Below are 20,292 nucleotides of genomic sequence, written 5' to 3'. Positions count from 1 at the left end.
TCCGCTCCGTGAGCCGGCGGCTCCTTCATCCCTCGCCCCAAAGACACCGTGACGGCTTGGCGGGGCTCGGGGGCTTCTCAGGTCTCCCCTGTGGCAGGAGGGGTCTGGGTGTGCGCAGGCGGGGTGGATGGCCGCTGGGCCCCCCCCACTGACAGTCCAGGCTCCCTTGAAGCTGGACCTTAAGCTGTAGCTGACCCTGGGGCCCACCCACCGCCCGCTCCACAGGGACTCTGCCCGCCCAGGAGGGTGGCACCAAGCGCGTAGGAGGGGCTGGACAGGCGCCCGTCAGCCAACGTGGGGGTCCCGCAGACCCCCCCCCCCCGGGCACCCGAGTGCCCTTTCTCAGGGCTCAGTCTGACCACGGCCACGTCCTGCCCCCCTAACCCCTCGGGGCTGCTGTGAGAGCTGCCAGCTCCTCCCCGGAGCAGGGACCCCACTGAACCCCCCACCCCGAGGGCGGCGTTTCTGCTCTGCCCACCTTCAGGAAAACGGCCACAGCTGCCACGGCCCCCCAAGGGCACCCAGGGATCGCCGTGCCCACTCCGCCCGCCCCAGCGCCCGGTCAGACGTCGAGTGACCCGCCAGCCCCGGGGAGACTCTGACACCCCTGTTCGTCCTCGGGTGGGAAACACTATGCAATACAGGCTTCCTTTTCTACGTGCACACGTGCTCCTGCCAGCCGGCGGGGCCCCGCAGCCCCCGACCCTGGGCAGCCTGGCCCTGGGGTCTGGGCAGGTCTCCCACGGCCTGGCCGGACGGCCCTCTGGCTTCTAGTCCTTTGTCCCCTTTTGTTAGTTTTATAAAACATCAGTTGATTTCCCTTACTTGTTCTCAAAGAATACTTGAATGTTGGGGGGCCACGTGGGTCGGGGGGCTGGGACGCCATCACGGCGGCCCCCCGAGTCTCGTATGATTGTCGATTGTCACCGTCTGCGGTGGCTGGTGGGGGCCGTCGCCCCTCCCCGGCCCCGCCAGCCCGGATCTGTGGACTGGCCTTTCCAAAGACCGGGGGTGGGGAGGCCGCCCCCACCCCCACGTCTCACCCAGCAGCGATTCCACGTTTTTGCATCTGGGGATTCTGCCTTTTTGTAAAAAAAAAAGACACCACGGATCCTCGCCCCGCTGCAGACGCCATGTCCCTTTTGCTCTGGAAAGCTGAGCTGTGAGCAGCTTCTTTCTTCAAAGGTGGGACAGCCACTTGCTTCTCCCGGGTCACACAGCTGAGGCGGCCTGGGGGGCCGGTCAGAACCCTTACTGTGAATGAGTGGCCGCATCCCAGGCCGCCGCGGGGCCGGGAACGGCAGTGTTTCAATGTCAAGTGTAAAAAAGACAAAAAAAAACTCAAAATTTTTTAAAAGTGGGGGAAAAACATCCAAGCACTTTAACTCCACTGTACCAGGTGAACTGATACAGCTCAGAAGTTTTCCTTTACAACCGTCAATGCCGGAATTTTGTATTCTGTTTTGTAAGGATTTAATAAAACCATAAAAACTCACAGCCTGGTCATCCTGGTGGTCTCATGCTGCGTCACGGGCTGCCCCTGCCTGGTGTCCCAGAAGTGTCTTAATGGCTTGTGATGCCACGAGTCAGGAGCCCGGATGGCACAGTCGAGGGTGCCCGAGTCCTCCCCTGGGAAGGCTCATCATGCACAGTGTGAGCAGGGCTGGCTCCAGGGTGGGCTCACCTGGGAACTTGGGCCGGGTCCCACATGTGACTGGGGCTTCCTCACAACATGGCAGGCAGATCCAAGATGCAGCTCTGGAAGCAAACGTTCCATGGGGAGAGGCAGGAGCTGCAGGGTTGACCTGGTGTCACCTGCCTGTCACGTCTGAGGTCAGGTGCTCAGCTGTCCAAGATCCAAGGGGGGACATGGAAGACCAGGTTTTGGAGGTGTGTGTGGGGGGACGTGTAGTCGAAGCTTCCTTTGGACAATGCAATCTGACAAACCCCATTAATTCAAACCTCCTCCGTGCGGCTGGCCCTCCTCTCTCTCTGGACTCGACTCCATCCTCTCAGCCATGATTAAGTTCTTGCTGTATGCAGGCCTCTGCTGGACAGCCCCCCAGGGCTGACTTCAGGTCCTGTGGGGGAGGGAGTGGATCATGGAGGGCTTCCTGGAGGCGGGAGCCGAAGGGGGTTCAGTGAAACCCAGTGGTTGAGGACGGCAGCCCGGGTTGAAATCCCAGTGCTCTCCAGACTGCTGTGTGCCTCAGTTTCCTCATCTGACGAGTGGGGATCTGAGAGAAGCCACGTGAGGTGACAGGTAGCACAGTGATACGAGGGGACAAGAAAGAAGCAGATGCCGTCAGCTCTGTGGGGCCTGGGGTCGGGGAGCAGGCAGTCCTCGGGTGGGCTGGTCCAGGGCTGGAGGTTTCTATGTCTGGTTCTCTCACTGAGCATCGTGTGTTCAAGGTCCATCCATGGTGTGGCTGTGTCAGGGCTTCACTCCTCTTCATGGCTGAGTAATACTCCATCACGTGGATGGACCACGTTGTGTGTATCTGTTCATACGTCAGTGGACACTCAGGTTGTTCCCACTTGTCAGCTGTTGTGAGTCGTGCTGCTGTGAACATCTGTGTCCAGGTTTTGTGTGGACACTGTTTTCATTCCTCCTGGGTGGACACCCTAGGGAGGGATGTGAGCAGGGCACAGACCGGATCGGATGTCATTTTTGGATGGACCTTTCCCCGTGGAGTGTGGACTTGGTGCCCTGAGGACCTGGGGAGCCATCGTCACCCTCACAGCCAGCCCAGTAAGGGATGACGGGCCTGGTGGGGGCAGTGGCGAGGAGGCCACAGAACAAATGCCAGGCCGTGTGAGGAAGTGGCCTGCCAACGGCTGGGGACAGGCTGGATGTGGGTGGGGCGAGGGGGGGCTCTTGGAGCTGTGGGGAAGGCCCGCCTGGCAAGGTGCGGGCTCCCCTGAACCCCAGGCTCAGCAGGTGGCAACCCTCCCCCAACCCGGCCCTTCAGGAGGAAACCTGGGCGCCCTGGAGCCTGGCCCCCGCCCCCCGAATCTGTTCAGCCACCTCCTAGACCCCTCCTCTCAGACCCCTCAGCTGCCCCTCCCCCAGCCAGGCCACCACCAGCCCCCTCCAGGACCACCGTGCCTCCTGGACCCCCGGCCCCCACGACGTCAGTTGTCCCCCTCGATTCCTCCAGGCCCCTCCCGTCCCTGGCCCGGCCCGGCATATGCGTGGGGGGAGAGGGGTGTCACATGCCGAGCCGCCGCCTTCCAGGTGGCAGCGAGCCCTGCCCAGCCCTGCCAGGCCGCGCCGCTGACCGCTCCCTGGCCCCTGCCGCCTGCCAAGTCCGGGGCGGCGGGCACAGCCTGTTCCCCGAGCTGCGCGGCAGATCTGACGTCTGCGGTTTCCTGGCCAGCCCGCCCCTTCCACATCGCGCTCCTCCAGGAGCGGGAAGATCCCGGAGCTGGAGGAGCCAGGGCCTTTCCCAGGCGGGACTGTGGCTGTGGCCGCTCCGGGCCCGGTCTCCACCCCGGTAGACGGGGGTGCCAGCTCGGGGCTCACCTGCTCCTGTGGGCGCCCGGCCCCGAGTCCCATCTGGTAGGGGCGCGTGCAGATCGGATGGTCACCCCGAGATCGTGTCTGAGGTCCGGGCAGCCGGCCTCTGCTCCCCTTGACAAGACGTCGTTCACACTGACATTCGTGCTAACAGGGAACCGGGGGCGAGGGGCATACGAACACTCTGTGTTATCTTCTGTCAATCTAAAACTGTTTTTTGAAAAATAAATTTTATTTAAAAAAATAATAAAGTGAGAGAACCAGACACAGAAGGCCACACGGTGCGTCATTCCATTGGTGTGAAATGTCCAGAACAGGCAGATGCACAGACAGAACGTGGCTCAGTGGTTGTCAGGGGCTGGGGAGGGGATGGGAGTGAGTGCTGATGGGGATGGGGCTTCTTCCTGGGGAGATGGAATGTTCTGGAATTACATAGTGGTGATGGTTGCACAACATGCTCAGTGTACTGTCACGGAGTTATTTATTTTAGAATGTGTAATTTGACGTTATGTGAATTTCACCTCAATAAAAATGTAAAAAGTAATGAGACTGAGTCTGTGTAAGGTCTGGTGCATGCAGTAAGTGTTCAACAAACGCACGGAGGAGGAGTGATTCACCACCCCAAGGGGTGGGGAGGAGGCCAGCTCAGGTGTCTCCTCCCCAGAGCTCAGGGACTTGTGCAAGTGTTTGCTCCTGTCATTGCCACGGATCAGCATGCCAAGGCCCTCCTCTGAGTCACCCCATCTCATTGTCCTCCTTAATTCCCGTCTCCAGAGGAAACCCGGGACCTGTCCTGGCCTTAGAGTCACCGGGAAGGAGGAGAAACTGGATTAAAGTAAAGCGTGATGACATCAAGTCAGACGTGAGGAAGAACTTACCTTGTTGGTTGAAGCCTGGATGGGGTGAGCCAGGGCAGGAGAGAGAGGCAGGGAGGGAGGGAGGGCTGGATTCTTAGGGTGGGCATGGGGATCCGCCCGACCCACCTTGCCACCTCTGGGGCGTGGACAGGCAGCTGGAGCCCGGCGGCCCTGGGTCCATCATGTGCCATTGGCTCTGTCTGTTCCCACCCCGGGCTGCGTCCACGCTCTCTGTCAAATGGGCATGGTGCTCTCCCCACGTAGGGTTTGGGGCTAGTGGGCAGCCTCTGGAAGATGCTGTGGGGTTTCTGTCACATCCGTCATCTCCCCCACGGAGACTCAGTTTCCCCACGCGGAATGTGAGGGCAACAGCTCCATCTTCCCCTGCCTCCGTTTCCCCTTTGTGACTTCCTGTGAGGCGGTGGCAGAAGGCTCGGACACCGAGGGGGGGACTTGCCCAAAGGTCCCGGGACGACCATACCCGGGACCCTTGGGAGAGCATCCAGTGTGAGGTTAGCAAGTCCCAGAACAGATTCGCAAACAGAAAAATGGGGACACACTGGAGTGGCCGGTGCTTTATCTGCACTTTCAAGGTGGCACCTACTCCCCATGTGCAGGGGCCCCATGGAGGTTGTGGGTCTGAGCGCCGGTCACTCCTGACCCCGGGGTCATCAGCCCAGTGACTCAGCTCTGTGCAGCCTCTGGTCATTCGTCACGGTGTCCATCACAGTCCTTATCTCCTGGGATGGCTTTGTCCCTTCACTGGGGCCCGGGGCCAGGCATGCAATGGGGAGAGAGCAGCTCACAGCCACCCCAAATCGGGGCCAGGACCAGGGAGAGGCCAGCGCGACCCCCGCCAGGGCACGAAATTTAAGGCGGCACCAAAAAACTTAGACATTGAGATAATAATATTCTGTGCTGGGAATTTTTGCAGCGACAATTGTAGATTCCCAGGCGCTGTAAGAAGTAACATTTTTGCTCAGTTTCCTGTGGCGGTAACATTTTGCAAAACTCGGTTACAATGTCACAGCCGGGATATTGACGTGGCTACAATCTGTCGTCTTTGGAGGTCGCCCCTTCCGCTTTCCCGTGTGCGGTTCTGCCTGCCGTCCACAGCTCTGGTCTCAAGGCAGAACAGCGCATGCGCTTGGAAGTAAAAGCGCATCAGAACGGACCATCGAACCCCGCACCTTCCCAGGTGACTTTCTGGAACGATGGACGTGCTCTCCATCTGCGCTGTCTGGTACAGCAGCCACCAGCCACATGTGGCTACTGAGCACGCGGAATGTGGCCAATGCGAATGAGGGATGGAATGCTTCCTTTGTTGCATTTTAATTGATTTAAATTTATGTGGCAGGTCGAACCCTCCCTTTTCAGAGGAGGAGGCCAGGCCTGTGTTGTCTTGGGTCCATCCTCAGCTCTCACGCCCTCAGTCCGTTACTCCTGAGCCATAGGCATACAGTTGGCGCTCAATAAATGCTCGTGGAGTGAGAGACTGAGTGAGTGAGGTCTCTGGACAGGCGGTCCCTCCTGGCCTTCTACCCCCGACTCTGGCCCCTCCAGGTGAAACCAGGCTTGCCCCTGCCCGGGCCTCACTATGCCCATCTGTAAAATGGGGAGGGGGTGTTGCAGTGCCGGGAGAGGGGTCTCCCCCCGTCTTCTGCACCTTCACCCCTCGCTGGTGCGGCTCCTCAGGGTTTCATAGCGTGTGACGGCCACCTCGAATAATGCACTCTACAGCAGTGGTGGCATCTGGGGGGGTGTCACCGGGATCCCCACTTTAGAGCAAGGGTAGAGGCAAGGGACAAGGTCCCAGTGGGAAGAAAGCCCCTAACCCTTGCATTTAGGGCCAAGGAGGGGGTACTGTGGGCATCCCAAGCAGGGAGAAGGAGGCAGTTTCAGATGGGGAAACTGAGGCAAAGCCATGTCAAGTCACTTGTCCACAAGCGAACAGCCAATGTATCTACAGTTGGGGCCGGGCTGTCTGACCGAACGCAAGTCTCTTTTGGTTATTCCACACTCTGGTCTCCTCTGCCCGCCTCTCTGTCTGTCTGTCTCTCTCGCTCTCCCCCCTCCCTCCTCTCTGCCTTCCCTTCTGTCATAAAAGAAGTAACATATGCTTTCTTCGCTATATGTCTGGAACTATTTTATTTCCAAGAATGAATATATCTAAAATATATTTGTGCTGTGGGTTTTAAAAAATTCCCAAGTGAATAATTGTTTTCATCTACAGTGTCCACACTGGGGGTGGTGATTATGGTTCTCCCGACAGTCACTGGGGTGGGGCGGGGTGGGGATGTCCCGTCACACATCCGAGGGCCTGCATCTCGTCTGGGTGTGATGGGTGACATCACAGGAGGCTGCCTCTTCGGGCGGCTTCCTCGGGTCTTGTTTGGCCCTCTCGGCTGGACGGGTCCCGGCACCTGGGCCCTCCCCTCGCTTGGCCAGGTTGCAGGTAGGAGCTGAGGAGGGCTGGATTTCTCTGTAGAAGAATTTGGGAATCCAGAACCTTCTGGGAGGGGTAGGCGGTGAGAGACTTGGAAGCAGGGAAGTGGTAGAGGACAGGGGAGCTCGGACGGGACCTCCCTCCCTCCGCAAATTGCCAGAACGTTCACAATCGATTTTGTGAGGTTCCTCGGGAGAGATGATAAGGGCTGTGCTTTGCAGTTGGGTTCATGTCACGGGAACAAGACCGGTCAGTCCCCAAGGAGGTGCAGCGAAGATGGGATGACACCCCACTCTGCTACGGGGAGCCATACAAGACTGAACAGAGGCCCAGCACCTTCCCCGGGCAAGGACCTGGGGAGAGGGGTGCGTTACGGTGACCTATGGCTGCATGACAAACAACCCCAAAACAGCGGCTAAAAACAACCCTTTTATTTTGCTCGTGATTCTGTGGCCCAAGAATTGGGGAAGGGCTCAGCTGGGTGGTTTGTCTGGGACCCTCGTGACATCAGCTGAGGCAGCCAGGATGGAGGGTCCACTTCACTCACGGGGCTGGCTCCTCCACAGTCGGCCTCTCTCTGTCTCTGCAGGGTGCCTCTTCTTCCAGAACTTTCCACACACAGCACGATAGTCACAATTCTGGCACGGCTTCCAGGAGCACAAGCGAGCCACGAGAACAGAAGGGTGAGCTACAAGGCCTGAAACTGGCATGATGTGACTTCCAGAATATTCTCTTGGTGGAAGGCAGCCCAGATCCAAGGGGGTGGAGGAACAGACACCACCTGCTGGTGGGAAGGAGGAAACCTGTGGCCACCATCTTGGACACAAGCAGTCACAGGGGTGTCGAGGCAGCTTTGTCTGCACCTGGAGAGGAGACCTCCCCTCCGTCTGGTTTACCCTCACGTAAGTCTCTCCCAGGGTGTGGAACACGTAAGAACTCAGTAAACATTTGTGACAGGAAGGGAGCCAGCATGGCAGGGCATCAGGCCCATTGCTCCATTTCTGTGAGGGTGTGTGTGTGCACGCACACACGTGGGCCTCTGTTCTGTGACTGTCAGGGTATGACTGGTCATGCTGAAGTAACAAACAGTCCCACCACCTTAGTGGCTTAAAACTACATCGGTTTTGTCTACCCCAAGCCTTGTACACAAATGTTCACAACAGCCAAGAGATGGAACACCCCAAGTGTCTGTGGACGGATGATAGATACACACAATGTGGTCCATCCACACACTGGAATATTACTCAGCCTTGAAAAGGAAGGAGATTCTGACACCTGCTCCAGCGTGGATGGACCTGGAGGACGTGATGCTCAGTGACATGAGCCAGACACAGAAGGACAGACACTGTGTGATCCCCTCACAGGAGGCCCCTAGAGGAGTCACACCCACAGAGACAGAAAGTAGATGGTGGGGCCAGGGGCTGTGGGAGGGGAGGGGAGTCAGTGTTTCATGGGGACAGAGTCTCAGCTTGGGAGGATGAGCAAGTTCTGAAGACGGATGGTGGGGATGGTTGTACAACAGTGTGAATGTGCTTAACGCTGCTGAGCTGTGCACTTAAAATGGTGAAGATCGGGGCAGGTCCCGTGGCTTAGCAGTTAAGTGCGCGCGCTCCGCTGCTGGCAGGGTTCGGATCCCGGGCGCGCACCGACGACCGCTTCTCCGGCCATGCTGAGGCCGCGTCCACATACAGCAACTAGAAGGATGTGTAGCTATGACACACAACTATCTACTGGGGCTTTGGAGGAAAAAAAGGAGGAAGATTGGCAATAGATGTTAGCTCAGAGCCGGTCTCCCTCAGCAAAAAGAGGAGGATTAGCACGGACCTTAGCTCAGGGCTGATCTTCCTCACACACACACAAAAAAAGTAGGAAAAAAACCCACGTAGGCTTATTTCTGGCTCCATTCCAGGATGGCTGGGGCTCTGCCCACGGCTCACCACTCCTGGACATGCAGCCTCCATTTCCAGTGGGAGCAAGGGACAGGCGTCTGGAGAGTCTCACTCCTTCCGTTCATAACTCATCGGCCAGACAGTGCAGCGAGCCCACCCAGCCTCAAGGGGCCAGGGCTGCAGCCCTATGTCTGGCGTATGTGGAGAACAGACCTCCTGGCCCCCAGTCTGGGGCTGGGCCGGCGACCCAGGCCATGGCCGTGTCCAGGTGTCCACCAGGACTGGCTCTGTCCTGCAGTGGGGGAGGGGGAAGCTGTGCGCCTGGGTGGGGGCTGGTAGGTGGGAGCTCTGCAGAGAAGGGGGCTTGGCACCAGCTCCTGGAGGACAAGGGGAGCCCGTCGTGCGGAGAAGATGGGACGGGGCAGGACCCCACACTGCCGTCTCCTTCACGTCACCCAACCGGCCAGGGAGGACTCGACACCCCACTTCACAGCCGAGGCAGGCGAGGCTCCCTGTTGTCCAGTCGCCCTTCAACTCACAAACCTCTCATCCATTTCCCCCCCGGGTCCTAATGTAAAGATCCACTCATTTCAGACACTGCGGAAAACAATACGGAAACCACGCCCACCCTGCCCCCGCTGTCCCCAGATGAGGGTGTGAGCGTCCCCAGACTTTGCAAAGCCCATCCCCAGCTCTGAGCATCGTTGGTCCCCCGCATGTTCCTCGTTAGCATTTCACTCCTCACAAATGCCGCCTCGGGGAAAGAGGCGTGATGACTCTCAGACCATTGATGCAACCTCTGTTAAAGTCTCGTCAGTAAAGAAAGAATCTCATTCTGCAGAGGACTTCAGATTTTCCAAGTCTTGTCGAGTCGCCCTCCCCAGTAAGTTTGAGGAGGGGTGGAGTGAGAGAGGTAGGATCCTAACCACTTTGGCTCAGGCACCACCGTTCATTTTACTAAGGTTACTGAGAGGTGCATAGTTCATTCCAGAATATTCCAGAATATTCCAGCTGGCTAAATGCTCATTCTTGGTCCGCGTTCCTGGAGTTTAACAGTCAACCTTGAAGCTCATAAAACATTTTCTAGAAGATGTTTGATGTCGGGAACAGATTTGCTGGGTTAGGTTGTAAACAAATCAATGCGTTAGTCAGACCCGTTGCTCCGTGAGTCTCACAGGCCCTTCTGTTTACTTGGAAAACTGTAGGTCCCAATTTTTGTTTTCCCCTTGCTGTCTCTTTGTGCCGGGTTTCCTAGAAGCAGAGCCTCAGAGGGGATTTGTGGTTTATGAGAATTCCCTAGGAAAATCCAGCCAGGTGACGATTCTCACCTGGATGCAATCCTGCCCCCCAGGGGACAGTGGGCGACGTGTGGGGACATCTGTAGTTGTCACAATTGGGGTTGCTCCTGGCATTGAGTGGGTGGGGGCCGGGGATGCTGCTCAACACCCCACAGTGCCCAGGACAGCCACCCACACCAAGAGTCATCCAGCCTGGGGCAAGGGAGCTGGGGTATTTGTACCCCACACCTGTCAGTCATCATGGGGACATAACTCCCAGGTACATCCAGCTCTACCTGAGTCCAGGTGCGGTGGGTTCCAGCTGCCTGCGGGGTGTTCATAGGCAGAGAGAAGAAGGTTCCGGCTGCTGGGGAGCAGGTGTGCACAAGAAAAATAAGGGGACCCGAGGGGTCGACACTCAGCGTTTGCTCCATGGGCCGCATAAGTGGAATAAAAATGGATGACGACCTCCAACATGTGGCCAGACCAAACAGGTGGCTGGAGCCCCAGATCTCTTGCTGCCCCCGGGAGGGTAGAAGACCTATTTAAAAACCCTGCATTGGAGCTATTAGGGAGGAACTGCCAATGCTCGTTGCCTGCCACCACGTTGTGAGGACGCTCGAGCAGTGCTGTGGAGCCATCCATGGGTCGAGGAACTGAGATGCCCGCCAACAGCCGGAGTCAACTTGCCCTCTTCTCATGACCTGACTTCCTGCAGAGACGAAGCCACTTGTCCTGCAGAAGGTCACCTTCTGGAAGCTCTGCTGGCTTTAGCTCATTTCCTGACCCCCTGTATTTCTTATAAGCGAGAAATTGCATCCAAAGATTGATGGAGTCCAGCTAACATTTTTGGCTCAGGTACTTTTTACGTGGTGCTGGGTCCTTCATTGCACATCACCTCTTGAGATACCGGTGGTTCCACGGTTAGAGGTGCTAAGATGCATCCTTGGACTAGAGTGACGCGAGTCACAAGAATACGACTCACGTGATGAGATCCCAGCGCACGTAGTGGCTCGATTCCCCTTTCACGACTCATCAAATTATCTCAACACCACTGAACATCATTCCTGGAATCCAGGATTTCATGAAGAGCTGCAGACTCCTGGCTCGTCTCAGTCGAAGGTGTCTTCTTCCTTTCCCCAAATCCAGTCACACGCTCAATTCATGACCTAACGGGGCCATGCCGTCCCCACGGATGAATATTCCATTCTGTGCCCCGGCAAATCCCACAGCCTGACTGGGAGTGAGACTATAAATGGCCCAGAGATTAAATCTAGGCAGAGTCCACTGGCACCAGGCAGCTGGCCTGGGCTGGCCCCACTTGTTCGAGGTCACTGACCCACTAGTAGAAGGTCCCCTCCTGGGCCAGGATGTCAAGGAGAAGGCTGCGCTGGCTTGTCGGAAGTGTTTCTACCTTCAACCCAGGCTAATGTAGGGCAAGTGAAACCAAGGAGCATCGACCCACAGCTGATCCTATTGGCAAACTTCAGTTGTGTGGGGGACGAAAACCTTTCCCTATTATGTTCTGTTATTGGGGTCCTGCGAATTAAACTGGTGAAAGATACTTTAACAGGAGAAAAGGCATAAAATTTATTAATATTATGTGCTCAGGGCATCACAGAAAGAAGTGAATGGTGAGATTTGAGAGCTCGTATACCATCATAATAGGGGGAAACGGAGGGAGAAAGGCCACTTTCTGGAGAGCAAATGAATGTTAGGAAAGATAAATGGGCCTCAGGAGAATAGACGGGAGATATGATAGTTTGTGACAAAGTCTTTCTGGGAGTGGTACCGACTTCTCTTTTCCAAGAAGAGAAAATGAGAGTTGATCCCGGAAAGGGATTTATGACGAGTTCTCTTGGGAGGCTCGGCTTTAAGGCAGATAAAGGATGTCAGGAACTCAAATGCCTTCAGCTCAAAATAATTCTTACGGCAAAGGCATACTGTGGGGTGGCATATCCTGGTCCCCTTCAGTAGCTCCCCCCTAATTTATTGCTAGCCCTCTTATTTTTTTTTCTTCAGTGGCAGGCATTTTTGGTGTGAATGATATGCCTGTGTGACAGCCCCAGTGTGCTAGAGTCGGGCGATGGGGTGGGAAATGACGCCCCACCTTGCTCACCAATGATGGTTTTGTAGAAATTGTAGAGGCTCCAGAAATGAAGTGAAAATCTCGAGATTGGCTATGTCAACAGCGCTCTCTAGAGGCCACCACCTGCTTAGACAGGGCCAGGTGGTTCAAGGGCCGGGTTTAGAAACGCAAACATATTCTCAAAGAATTCCTGCAAGGGACTCCGGGCTGGTGTTTCATCGGCAAACAGCAAAAATTATCAACCAGGGGGACACAAAGGCTGGATGACCTTCCCCGGGGCCGAGGTGGCTCCACTGTCTGCTTTCACAGTCAATCCCTGTGTCTTTAGGACGGCACCAGGAGCTGAAGATAAAAACATAATATTTTAATGCTGCTTGAACTTAAGTGAGGTATAGTTTACTTACAGTGACCTACACAGACCTGAAGTGTCGTTTGACGGAACCTGTGTCACCCACACCCCATCAAGATCTAGAACATTCCGACATCCCAGAAAGTTCCCTCCACTCCCCAGAGAACCGTCTTCCTGATTTCTGTCACCATAGAAGTTATGCCTATTCTGGAACCTCTTCTAGTTGGGACCACACAGGATGTCCCCAGAGTCTGGCCAAAGAGCTGTGACTTTGCAAATGTATGAACGTGAGGTATGAAACTTGTGTTTCATACACAAGTGTTCAGGGAACTTTAAAACATTTTTTTACTTGAAACGTAAATACTTTTATTGATAGATGCGTTGGTCTCTTCCCTGGCCAGGCATGGATGTGTGAGATGTTTAAACAAAAATAAATAAAGATCTTGTAAATTATACCTCAGAAGTAATTAAACTGCCTTGACCCACCTCTGGGTCCTAAAAATGGTGGTTTGAAATAGCATTATCATTGATTCACCAGCTTCTATGTTTCATCCTGATTTGTTTAGAAAAGATAATCTTGCTAAATTAAAAATGGTTTCAAATTTAGGGGCTTTCATGAAAGCCTTTCAATTTAAACTATAATAAAAACTATGACATTAAAATTTAATATTTATTTTTCACATTTCAGAATATTTCCTTGTTTATTGATAAAAGAAATATGTCCCAGAGATTTTTTTTTTTTTTTTAACTTTGATTCATCTCTGTAGCGATGGGGCAGTTACGAGAAGATGCAATGCTGGGGATCAAGCATTATCTATTTTAATCCCTACGAAGATTTTGCCTTTTTGCACCAAAGCTGAAAGGGCTAAAGCTTTCTGAATTCCTCTAAATGCTTTAATAAAAACACTACCAAAAGGTGAATTACTATTATGTAAAATAAAGTGTGAATATGGCTTTATAACCAAAATTTGCTATAATTTAACTACTGATGTCTTTTAAAACATCATTTGCGAAAACCTTTTTATCGTGAAACATAATGCATTTTCAGAAAAATGCATGCAGTGACAGATAATTTAACAAGTTATTGCAAAACCAACATATGACCACTGCCCGGACCTTAGAAGCTCTCCCTTCCTCCCTCGCAACCACAAGAGCCATCTGGACCCAGTCCTCCCTTCCCCCAGTGTAGCCAGTAACTTGAATTTTATGATTATTACTTTCTTGTTCTGTTTATAGTTTCACCACATGAGATGCAGTAGAAATAAATTTAATTTGCCTCTTTTAAAACATTACATACGTGGAATTATACTGCATATATTCTTTCACGTCTGTTTTTTTTTTCAATTAATATTCATCCAGGCTAATCCATGTAGCTGAATTTATTCATTTTCACGACTATACGTATTTCATTGTATGAATATTCTGTTAGGTTATTTACATATTTGACCCGAGCTGTTTTTGAATTTGGCTATTACAAAAAAAATGTACCTATGAATATGTCTGGAGATATCTGTGCATACATTTCACAAGGATATATACCTCGGAGTGGAATTGCCCGGCTGCAGTGTTTGTGCATGTTCCAAGTCACTTGATAATGTTAAACTCTTTGTCTAAGTTGTCGCAACAATTTACATCGCCACCCACCATGATAAGAAAATTCAGGTTCTTATCAGCACACCTGAATTTTTGTTCTCAATCTGTTGGATCTGTAGTGCCTTCTCATTGTGGTTTTAATTTCCATTTCTCTATTTACTAGCACAGTTGAACACCTTGTCGTGATTCATTGGCTCTTTGGGTTTCCCCATCTGTGAACCACCTCATCAAGGATAGCTCAGTTGTCGACTTGGCTGCCTGATTTTCTCTTAGTGATTTCTAGGAATTTATCAATTCCGGATATACGCCTTCTATCCATTGTATGTGTTACAAACATCTCCTTGGTGCCTTTGCACTCTTTTAAGGTGTCTTTTGAACAGTTCTTACTTTTAATATAACTCAATGTATCATTCTTTTTCTTTATTGTTGTGTGACCTGTTTCAGAAATCCTTACCAAAAAGTTATAAAAGTATTATCCTGTATCATCTTCTAAAATGTTATTGTTTTATGTAACCTGAAATTTACATAATGTTATAAACCAATGTTCCCTCAATAAAAAAATTTCTTAAATAAATAAATATTCAGAAAAAATAATAAAATAGAATGCTATTGTTTTATCTCTCATATGCAGGTCTGTGGTCCTCCCCAATTAGCTTCATGTATGATGTGAGGTAGGGGTCACCTTTTGTGTTTTTTTTCCTGGTGATATCCAGTTGTCCTGGCATCGTTTATTGAAGAGATTATCCTTTCTGCACTGCTCTGCGTTCCCACCTCTGTGGTAAATCAACCTTCCAGATGTGGATATGGTCTGTCCTGGGCTCCTAATCCATCCATTCCTCTATCCTTCAGCCCCTGTCTTAATGACCGTAGCTGTTTGAGAAGTCTTGTTAGCAATACAAGACAGTAGAGTGCACGATGAGAGTCCACCCATATGATGGTTCAGTTCCCCATCAACCGTGCACCTGAGGGTCTCAACGCCATTGGTAACCTTTGCCTGAATCACTAATTTCAGGAATTAGTTGAAACTCTTGGGGACGTCCTCTGCCCCACTAGCCTTCAAGCCCAGAAGTCCTCCAACTTCAGGATGAGTTGCAGGCTGTGTGCATTTAAACCTTACCTTATTGCCATGGGCAAATTCCATTGCAGTTGGGTGGTTGCAGGGTCTCTTTGTGAAACCTTCATACATTAAATGGCTTATGTTGTTTTCCCTCTGTCTCGTGAGGGAACTGCTTAGAGCTGACCTCCCGGACCCCCCAGTAGCTAAATGCCATTAGCAGGTAAGACCTGAGGGCTTAAAGCTCCTGAGTAAGAAACGTCAGGGGTCAGAACACCTTCCAACTGAACATGAACTTAAACAACTGGGCTGAAGCACTTGGGTGGATCGTGCAATGACCACAAATATCCCCCATCTCAACATGCGTGCCCCTGTGCAATGGGGCTTTTGAGGCTCCTCCCAACCACAGGGGGAGTCTGTTTCTCCACTCCTTTGAATCTGAGCATGGCCCTGTGACTTGCTTCACTTGCTTTGACCTAGAGAATGTGGCAGAAGTGAGGTGTAGGAGTTCGGCTGCCATGATGTAAGGAAGCCAGTGTAGCCTCTTGGAGGCTGGGAGGCTCCATGAGAACTGAGGCCTCCCAGCCAACAGCCACCACCAACTGCCCAACATGCCAACGCAGCCGACTTCCAGCCCAGCCAACCCAACCCTCCAGGTGTCTGTGGTCTCATAAGTTAGCCCAGGTGAGATCAACAGAAGAAATGCCTGCTAACCCATAGAATCATAGAAATACTCGATTTGAGTTTCTTCCCAACAACATTTGATTATGAAAATTTTCAAACAGATAACAAAGTTTAAATAATTTCACAGCAAACACCCATATACCTAGCACATCAATTCTACTATTCTCATTTTACAGTACCTATCAGCCCTCCATCCCTTCATCCATCCATCATGCCATCTCATTTTTGATGCATTTCACAGTTGCAGACACCAGGCCACTGTCCCTTGAATAATCTGGCATGCCTATCATTAACAAGAGTTCAATATTTGTTTACATTTTTTCTTTTGAAGTACAATTTATAATGACTTGCATAAATCTTAGGTATACATTTGCTGATTTTTGACAAATGCACACATCTGTGCAACTGAAACCTCTGTTAATATATAGAACATTCCATTTACCCTGTGGTTGGCAGAATAATGGCCCCCAAATGTGACCATGTCCTAAGCCCCAGAAGCTGTGAATACAATATCTTACATGGCAAAAAGGACTTTGCAGGTGGGATTAAGTCAAGGCCCCTGAGATGGGGGATGACCCTGGATTCCCCAGGGCCCAGTGTCATCACAGAGTCCTCACCAGAGGGAGGAGGAGGGTCAGAGGCAGAGAGAGACGGGAGATGCTGCTCTGCGGGCTGTGCAGATGGAGGAAGGGGCCACGAGCCCAGGACTCGGCACCTCTAGAAGCCGGAAAAGGCAGGAGATGATTCTCCCGGGAGCCTCCAGGAGGACCAGCCCTGCCCACACCTGGATTTTAGCCCCGTGAGACCATGTCAGATTCCTGCCCTCCAGAACTGTCAGAGAATAAATGTGTGTTGTTTTCAGCCACTACGTTTATGATAATCTGTTACAGCAGCCCCAGGAAGCTAATACACACCCCTAGAAATTTCTCTCCTGTCCCTTCCCAGCCAATTCCTGCCCCTTCTCCCAGTGAAGCCTCTGAATCTTTAGAGGGTTTTGCTCTGTGCTGATAACCAAAATATGAACCAGGCAACTGTCTGTGTAAATCACCACGCAGAATGGAGTGTTATTATAAGGGGGGTAGGAACAAAGTCACTTCCCTGTCTGTCATTAGTGGGAGGGGTTCAGAGGTGGCCACCAAGGCCAGGTGCACCAGTTGCATGCCCTGAGCTACGAATAACAGAACACCTGGCTCTACCTGCCTAACCCATAAAGACATTTATTAGCTCGCAGAGCAAACAGCCCTGAGCTGGGGCGGCCTCCAGGCACCGAAGGATCAGGACAGCTCAGCGCTATTGGTCCAGACTCAGATTCCTCCCGTGTCTCCGCTCTGCCATCCTGGGGGTCATTGCACTGAAACCTTTTCTGGAATCCCCCACCCACGCAAACTCTTCATCTCATTGGCTGGGACTGGTCACGTGCCACGTCCCTGAACCAATCAGCATGCGAGGCATTCACGCTCACCAGGATAGCTTCTGTGATGTTAGATCTTAATTTTCAACCAGCAGTTTTTTTAGATACTGTTGCTATGACTATTATGGCCTGGACTTATATTTTATGTTGACAGATCAAACAAATAAGAAACCACACACATTATGATCAGGATCTTTGGAAACTTATAGGTTTCACTAAATGCTAAAAGAAAAGGGTAAAATTATATTTTGGGTGATGCATTTATAGAGCAGGGGTCTGCAAACATTTTCTGTGAAGGGCCCAAGAGTACATATTTTTGGCCTTGTCAGCCATATGGTCTCTGTGGCAACTGCTCACATCTGCCCTGGACGCCTGGAAGCAGGCATAGGAGACAGGCAAATGAATGGGCGTGGCTGTGTGCCAATAAAACTTTATTTACAGTGACAGGTGGTGGGCCGGGTCTGGCCTGCAGGCTGTAGTTGCTGAGGACCCCTGTATGGAGTAGTGTTAGAGCTAAATTGGAAACAGCAATATGGACTCAAAATCTTTAAAATTTATCATTTCTACCTGACCACCGAAGTAGACTTTAAGCAGTTTTCCACCAAAAACTCATGTGAAATAATTGGAGAGTTGTCCCCAGTACCTAAAACATAGTCACCAATATTTCTCTTCACCTGAAGGAATGAGGGCTCCTTGGAGAAGAGCTGGTTTTGTGTTTGGGGGCAGAGAAGACGCAACATGGGCCTGGAATATCTCTTTGCTAGAAAGTAGGATGTTTCCCCCAGTGCTGGGGTGTGTTGAAGACACACTGGAGCCCACCTAAAGGATCTGTCACCAGTAATGATTACAGGTAATTAAAACGACTCGAGTCTGCATGCCACGAATCCATAATTATCCTCAAGAGTCAAGAACCAGGATTGTCATTCTTTATCAAGCCACTCATACTATGTCCATGCCTGATTTTATTCTGATGAACTATTTTTCAGCATCCCCACATAAAAGGCTGATATTTCCTTACCAAATGATGGATATTCAGGGTGATCCCAACTATATAAAAAGGTTCCACTCGTTGTAAAAAACAAACAAGAAAAAAAAAAAAACAATAAATACACCAAAGTGTTAACACTAATTATTTCGGGACAGTAAGATGATAGATGATATTTGTGTTCTTTTCCTATATTTTTCTGGCATTTCCAAGTTCCCCCCTTTATTTTTCACATATTACTTTTAGAGTGAAAAAATAAATCTTTGAAAAAAAATTTACCCCCAGGTTCGGGAAGCCTTTTTCCGTGGTTACAACTGTAAGGGTTATTTATTTATTTATTTATTTATTTATTTATTTGCCCCTAAAGCCCCAGTAGATAGTTGTATGTCATAGCTGCACATCCTTCTAGTTGCTGTATGTGGGACGCGGCCTCAGCGTGGCCGGAGAAGCGGTGCGTCGGTGCGCACCCGGGATCTGAACCTGGGCTGCCAGCAGCGGAGTGCGCGCACTTAACCGCTAAGCCTGGGGCCAAGGTTTTTTTACTTGGGTAAATTTTTCACCCCAAAGGGGAGAGGCAGTGAGCCGGCCAGGTGGCATTTTATAAAAGCCAGGGGCCAGGCTGCGGAAGGGAGTACATCCCGTGGAGGGGCTGGGAGGCGCCGGGCTGGGAGGGCTGTGGGGTCCCAGGGCTGGGTCTGAGCCCTGGCCCCAGGGAGGGCCCTGTGTGTCTGTGCAGTCTTGAATGCACAGAGCAGCTCTCCCACTCAGTGGCAGCTTCCCAGGGCGTGAGTTTGCCCCCTCTGTACAGCGGGGTGCCCTCCGCCGGGCAGACAGACCCCTTGGGCTGGGGGCTGGGGTCCGGGATCCCAGGTTTGGGGTTTGGACTCTGGAGTCCAGGGTCCAAGGTCTGGGATGGGGTCTGGATTTGGGATTTGGGGTTCTGGGTCAGAGACTGAGATCTAGGGTCCAGGGACTGGGGTTCAGTGTCTGGGGTTGGGGTCTGATGTTTGGGGTCTGGGATCTGGAGCCTGGGTCTGAGGCCTGAGGTCTGGGATGTAGGATCTGTGGTCTGGGATCCAGGCATTGGGATTCAGAGTCTGAGATCCGAGGTCTGGGGCCCCGGGGTGTGAGCATCTGGGATCTGAGGCTGGTCATGTGGGGTCTGAGGTCAGGGGTCTGAGGTGTGAGGTCTAGGGTCCTGGTTCTGGGGTCTGGGGCCTAGTGTCTGAAGTATGAGGTCCAGGATCTAGGACCCAGTGTCAGAGGTCTGAGGTCCGGGATCTGGGGTCCAGGATTCTGGATCTGAGGTTTGAATGTGAGATCCAGGGTCTGAGGTAAAGGACCTAGAATCTGGGACCCGGGGTTTGAGGTGAAGGATCTGGAATCTGGGGCCGGGATCTGAGGTAAAGGATTTGGAATCTGGGCCCAGGGTCTGAGGTAAAGGATCTGGAATCTGGGGCCGGGGTCTGAGGTAAAGGATCTGGAATCTGGGGCCGGGGTCTGAGGTAAAGGATCTGGAATCTGGGGTGGGGGTCTGAGGTAGAGGATCTGGAATCTGGGGTGGGGGGGGCTGAGGTAAAGGATCTGGGGGCTGGCCCCGTGGCTTAGCAGTTGAGTGCGCGCGCTCCACTACCGGCAGCTGGGGTTCGGATCCTGGGCTCACACGGACACACCGCTTGTCCTGCCATGCTGAGGCCGGGTCCCACATACAGCAACTAGAAGGATGTGCAGCTATGACATACAACTATCTACTGGGGCTTTGGGGAAAAAAAAAAGGAGGAGGATTGGCAATAGATGTTAGCTCAGAGCCGGTCTTCCTCAGCAAAAAGAGGAGGATTAGCACGGATGTTAGCTCAGGGCTGATCTTCCTCACACACACACACACAAAAGGATCTGGAATCTGGGGCGGGGGTCTGAGATAAAAGATCTGGAATCTGAGGCAGGGGTCTGAGGTAAAGGAACCTGGGGCCAGGGTCTGAGGTAAAGGATCTGGAATCTGGGGCGGGGGTCTGAGGTGAAGGATCTGGAATCAGGGACCCAGGGTCTGAGGTGAAGGATCTGGAATCTGGGACCCAGGGTCTGAGGTGAAGGATCTGGAATCTGGGGCCGGGGTCTGAGGTGAAGGATCTGGAATCTGG

The 20,292-nt window shown here is 52.3% G+C and overlaps 1 protein-coding gene across 2 annotated transcripts in view; it reads right to left on the bottom strand.

Annotated features, from left to right (window-relative positions):
- The window catches only part of SCAMP4 (secretory carrier membrane protein 4), a 230,835-nt gene that overhangs the window by 158,170 nt on the left and 52,373 nt on the right, over window positions 1-20,292 (bottom strand). The window lies entirely within an intron of this gene.

The sequence above is a fragment of the Diceros bicornis genome, unplaced genomic scaffold, assembly GCF_020826845.1.
Source record: "Diceros bicornis minor isolate mBicDic1 unplaced genomic scaffold, mDicBic1.mat.cur scaffold_67_ctg1, whole genome shotgun sequence".
In the NCBI taxonomy this organism is placed as follows: Eukaryota; Metazoa; Chordata; class Mammalia; order Perissodactyla; family Rhinocerotidae; genus Diceros; species Diceros bicornis.
The sequence above is the reverse complement of the archived record's forward strand: the minus strand, read 5'-3'. Positions and strand labels throughout refer to the sequence as shown.